Source organism: Mastigoproctus giganteus, unplaced genomic scaffold (assembly GCF_048544385.1).
Source record: "Mastigoproctus giganteus isolate SK-2022 unplaced genomic scaffold, ASM4854438v1 scaffold_17, whole genome shotgun sequence".
NCBI classification, from domain to species: Eukaryota; Metazoa; Arthropoda; class Arachnida; order Uropygi; family Thelyphonidae; genus Mastigoproctus; species Mastigoproctus giganteus.
The window spans coordinates 147775-154579 of NW_028328294.1; positions in this window are offsets into that span (position 1 = coordinate 147775).

Sequence of the window (6805 nt, forward strand, 5' to 3'; positions counted from 1 at the left end):
AGCAAGAAAGTTACAAAACCGGGCATGGGGAAAATTTCGACGTTACCCCACCGCCAAAAATCTTATAGCATTTAAACGTGCTCGTTCCAAAGCACGATTTATACGCCGACAGAGTCAAAAGGAATGCTGGGTCAAGTTTGCATTCTCTATTAACCAGATGACTAGTGCCAAAGTCGTCTGGGATAAAATTCGGAAGATGAAGGGTAAATACACATCAGTTCCCTCATCTGTGTTACAACATAATGGTTGTACATTAGCAGACCCAACTGCTATTGCCAACGTTCTAGGAGAAGTATTCTCCAGTATATCTGCTGAAACCTCATACTCAGCAGAGTTCCTAGTTTCAAAGAAGAAAGTCAAGAAGCAAAAACTCAACTTCTCTTCAAGCAAAGCTGATTCTTATAACCTGCCTTTTAGTCAAGTGGAATTAATCATTGCACTTGCTACCTCGAAAGCGAGTGCCGCAGGGCCACATGAAATTTAGTATGAGATGATAAAACACCTTCCATCTCGTTCTCTAGAGCTATTGTTACATATCTACAACCGAATTTATTTCGAGGATCAGTTTCCCGATTCTTGGCGTAGGGCAATCGTTCTCGCATTCCCCAAGCCAGGAAAGGACCCTAAAATCCCTAACAACTATCATCCTATTGCTCTGACCAGTTGCTTATGTAAGGTTTTGGAAAAAATGGTGAATGCGCGCCTTGTATATTACCTTGAGTCAAATGACCATTTGAACAAGATTCAGTGCAACTTCCGAAGGATCGGTCCACTCTGGACCATTTAATCCGATTGGAAACAGCGATTTGCGATGCCTTTATAAAGCGTGAGCACTTGGTATCAGTTTTCTTTGACATGGAAAAGCTTATGACACAACCTGGAGTGTTTTAAAAGACCTATTTTCTTTTGGTCTCACAGGTCACCTCCCTACTTTTGTCAGAAATTTTTTATCAAAACGTCTCTTCCAGGTTCGTGTTAAATCCAGCATGTCTCGCGTTTTTTGCCAAGAGGAAGGAGTTTCCCATGACTCTGTCCTCAGTGTAACGTGGTTTGCAGTCAAATTTAACTCCATTACAACACATCTTCCTCCTTCAGTAAATAGTGCCTTATTTTAGTAGAATGTACATATTTTAGTAATGAACGCCGTTTATGTTTTAGCCATCTGTCTGAGTCTTATACACTCGGGCAGATTTTATCGGACGATGACAGATGTATTCAGGTTTCTACAACTGATTAATTTATATAGATTTATTTAGATTGATTTAATGCTTAATATATTATAAATGTTTTATGCCATATATTGGTTTTTAATATATTAATTGGATATGTTATTTTATATTTTTACATATTTTCTATATTTTTATATTTTCTTACCTTATACTTGGCACACTATAGCCCTAGATGTTGATGCGCCATAAAACTTCTAAAAACCAACCAACCTATTAGCGACCTGTTGCAACACGTTCGTTGACACATCTAGACGTAGCAACTCACGAATCAGCAGTTATCTGCAGTCGGCTAAATTAGCGTGCGTTGAAGAGGTGTTATGTAACATTCTAAAATAAGTGATTTTACTGAGCAGGAACTGCATTGTTTCAACTTAGGAAAAACCGAAATGGAAACCCAAGAAATGTTAGAAACATCTTTCGAAGACTTTTCAGTAATTCGCCAAGTATAAAGTATACAATGTTGAGGAGACTACTTCGAAGGAGATTCAACATTTCCCAAATATTACGCGAGTCTCTGTACTCTCATGCTGGATCCTAAGCCACTCGGGGATTAGCAGAAATGATCGCACTGATGTTGCTGCCTGATGGCAAGTTCACCAGATTGTAGCAGTCATCGCTACGGTCAAAGATTAGCTAACACGCTATTAATCCTTTCGAATAAATACATGGTTTATTAATTTGGATATCCCATTATTCTTGGCTAGTAGTATACTTTTAACAACTGCACGCAATATGCCCCTCGTTATGACCATAGTATTTGTTTTTACGTCCAATGGTGAGTATATTCTTGTATACATTCATACCCGATTGTGAAAATCATTAGTGGATATTCCACTAATGATTCGGAATGAGAGCTATTGCTTATTATCGTGAGTGGAATGGATTAAATACAAACTCTCAGGGTGTGGCCTACTTTTGAGGTCTTTATGGAGGCGAGATCTAGACATCTGCAGTAATCAGAACACTGTTCACTAAGTTCTGACTCTTTGGTGGCTCTCAAAAACACATCACCGAACCCTCAGCAGCCATAGCAAGAGATTTGGGAATGTGCAGCTCCCTACATTTCTGCATAAGAAATCTCTGGTCTAAATCTGGTCATACGTGTCTCGAGAATTCGAATTCCATCCCTGAATACCAACCCTAATCCAAATGGAACATAATTTACTACTTGTAGCCCAAATGCTTCTAAATTGCTTATTAAGTTTGTCACCAATCAACATGATTGGTATAAAATTCTGAAATATCTTCTGGTTACATAATCCCTTCAATCTTTCTTAGTAATGCATTAGCCCTGCAGAAAATATCACAAATATTCGTCGCCTTTCCTCATCCCATATGAAGTATATAAACTCTATACCTCGTACAGCACTGGTTGTAAATGCTCGAATTTACCTCAGATTGGCCAGTGCCCGCTATTTCAGTAAGCAGCACCAAGTACATTCTGTGTGTATGCCCTACAAGCTCATTTTTTTTTCTATAATTTAATATTTTATTCTCCAAATGAATATATTTATGGCGATGTCGTTATCTGTTTCGTTTAATTTTTGCATCAATTAATTTCCTCGCTTCAGTCCTGTTTGTTAAATACTTGTCTATGTTACTCCCCAAAGCAACTAAGACTGTGAGGCGATAGTATATTGTCTGTAAAATGCATGTATCGTAAAAGTTGAATTCAGGTCCATTTTCCCCTGGTGGTGGAGGAGGATGGTGATTATATCCACTGTGCTACAAGCGAATTACTAAACGCTTAATAATTGGCTATGATACGTTTATTGCTAGACATTGTCGAAGTTTCTGAAATAAAGAACTTGGAGATGATGCCAATTAATCAGAACTATTTATTTATCTAAAAATGATCAATGTATATAACCCCTTCTAGACACATCTGTAATGTATTGATGAACACTCCAAATAGCAGGCGCAATTTGGCCATAGCAGCCGTTGCGCCAGTAAATCCCACTACAACATCTGAAATAAATATTGGCTGGCTCAGATGCATGTTATCTATTAGCCTTTAAGTTTTTTATAGTCTTTAACTTCGACGTATAATCCTCACCCGTTCATGTCTTGAGTGTATATGACATTTTAATAATGTTTTGATTGACACCTCAGTTCAATTAGTCAAATAGATTCATTGTGGTCATGAGGTGCCAGTATATTGCAATTTTGAGTATATTCTTCAGCCAGTTGGCTAGACGAAAAACCCGAGTTTCCATAAAATAAAACCATCGCCCGAGTAATTTCCTACCCCCCATAGTTCTTTCTATTGACCACAAAAACTTATAATGAATCTAATATGAATCGATGGCAGAACATTTGGAGAAATTAAGATTGCAACACACCTACCTCATACTAAACCAGTCAATCCGTCCTTGCAATCCAGTTTCCGTTCATATCGAAAGGAAGAAGTCATGCTTGCAAGAATACAGACAGTCATGTACACCTTATTCACTTTCATCTTCTCACTGGCTGAGATCCAACTTTCTACTCTGTTATACTCGGCTCACAGTCCAGAATATCATTTCCAATTGTCCTCTTTACAACCTTGGCAAAGAACATTCCTATTAAACCAGATGGCCCAATCTGCTCCTATCCTGAAACTATTATTTAACGACAGATCTGAAGTAAGCGCAATGTTCCCTTTCTTAAGAGAAAACGTAGTACTATAAAAATATCTCGTACCACAACCGTTAAAATCCATGTTTAACATTGATTGAAAATGTTATTCCTAAACTTTGATTGACGTATTATGGCCTTCAGTTGTCCTTGCGTCATAAACGCTTTTAATTACAACACAGCTCTCTGCACAAGTAATCTTTCATTTATCGTAAAATACCGAATTACTTCATGTTTATCACATCAGTGTAAATTGTTTCTAAAGATATTTTAATAACAATAGTTGGTTATTAATTCGTTTCAATAGGCCTTAGAGAAAACATTAGCCTTTAATCCCAAGTCGATAGAGCTCTCGAAAGCGATTATTTATTTATATGGAAGATAAATAGGAGTATAAAAGAAAAGTCAGAAATGAATTAAATTATTAAAGCCCAAACAAAAATAAAGACTAATAGTTGTGTATATTAATATTTTCAGTGATTAATTAATGAATTCCATTTTATTTTCAATGTATTTTTATTGCCAGCACTTAAAGTGCAGTGATAGACAAATAGAAGGATATCACATATGGTGCATAAAGCCACAATCATACCCCAAATCTTCAGCTGATATTAATAATAGAAAAACATCATATACAGAGTCTGCTTATTGTATTATAATACCACTGATGGATAGACTAGTTTACCACTTCCATTATTATTGTCAGTACATTAATTTGCATCTGATCATTTTATTTAAGGACACAGTAGATAAAAAAAAAAAAAAAAAAAAAGAACTTTAGTTATGAAGACAACAATCCTTTGTATTAAATTTAACTTAAAGACATAACCTTATAGTTTGTTCGATTATAGCCAAACCTGTTCAACAGTTGAATGTATACGCGCGTTCACTTTGAATTGCATGTCTTCAAATTATAGACTACTCATCGGATAATTTGTCAAACATTACAATGACTTTCGAATTACTTTATTGTAATTCTCGCTTTTGTAACTTAAATAGTGTACTAAATTTATTTTACTATATATTAAAAATAAATTTATATCAAATACTTGTAAAACAAGGATGTTCTGTATAATTTTATTTACATTTTTATTTCAAATATTGAATAAACCCTTAAAAGTATATAGAACACCAAATACTCTTTAAAATAAAATTACATGAAAGTCTTTGTAATAATAGCCTTTATCTGATATGGATGTGAAGATATGGATTAATATTCACAATTTGAAATTGTTGACGTATATATGAGTGGGAACATGCGGGTTTGAATTAAAACAGATATAATCAAAAACTGTGGAGCTGATTTATGTTCAAAGGATTCAAATTCCGCGTATTTAAAGAGAGAATGAAAAAAAAAAAAAAAATCATTAAGATCCACCTTGAAAGATTTCGATTAATGAGTACAATTAAAAATAAAAATCGAGTAACTATAACGTACAAGACTACATATACCCTCTGATTCTCGAAAATACATTTTATCATGCTTACAGTATGAATTACGGCATGGATAATAATAAGAGAAGTGAAATAAATACAGTGGCAAGCAGGAAAATAATTAGCTTAACATAAACAGGTGTAGATGACAAAATGCTTTTTTACTAGAATATAACATTACAATCACATTTATTTAGGTTAAACTTCAAATATCTGAATTCTTATTGTATCTATATGTACAACAAGGCAATTGTCATCGTATTAATACTGTTTTATATATTGCGAGAGCTCTAATAGTGATTCATATGATTTATACTGCTCAGTAAGAAACTGTTTAAAGCTTATTTATTTTTATTATAAACAATATCACTATTTGGTTAACTCTGTGACGTATGCATAAATTATTTTCATCCAAATTCTATGAAAGCCATTTCGCTGATATTTTCATAATAAGTTTCTGACACTTACAGGCATTCCGCTGTATATATTAATTTGGTAATTTTGACATGACAAGGATAACATGCTTTGTCACTTTTCTTTTTAATTTTCAAAAGAATAATTCAACTCATTAAATAAATGCATGAAGTTGTACACAAAGCTCATTTCTACTTTAAAAAGAAATACTTTTCACATCAGCCTTAAAGGTAAGCTCTTTTTTTAAAATATTCTTTAAAATTAGGTCGATACTACCCTAAGACACTGTACTTGTGTAACATATTTCATTTTGAAGTTGTGATTGACATTCAATAGTGATAATTATGATTATTAGGAATTGCCCAGTGGTGGCGAATCTATACAATGACTAGCATGGTTCCCATTTCGACAACATAATTGAGGTGTGGGGGGGGGGCAGTAGTAAAAAAGAAAGGATGCTGTAATGGCGACATCCACGAATATATCGTCTTAAAATATGAAGCTATCGGGAAGAATTGAATAGAGAATTGTGCAAGAACCTTCCATAAGGCAACTAGTTAAGGTACAACAGAAAGTAGATTTTAATTTTTTGTGGTAGATTTTTTGAAACCAATCCTACTTCCTTGCATGTTTATTGTAAATTTATCCCAAAGTATAATATCACAGTAGTAATTTCCGCTGACCTAATCTTTTACTCCATAAATATTAATTTGGTTTGAGTATTAATGTAGTTAAATATATTAAAGTAGCCCAACTTTTCAATGTATAGGAATAAGTTGCACATTGATTCTCTCTAATCTGCAAATTCTAAATTGTGCGACTTATAAACTAAATAAGTTGGAAAACTGAAATTTAATTTTCAGGCTCCACTACGTAAAATATTTGGTGACGGAGTTTTTTTTTTTTTTTATTTATTTATTTTTTTCTAAACGTTTCAATCAATATCTTTGGTACTTTTTATCCATCACACTTCTTTGGTAGCTTTTTTAACAGTGCATTCTGCCTATGTATGATAACGTATCTTCTATACAAAAAATATAAACATTATTTTATCTTTCCATATTTTATTTTTTTATCCTAAAAACGATATTTTTAAAAATAATATTAAAAGT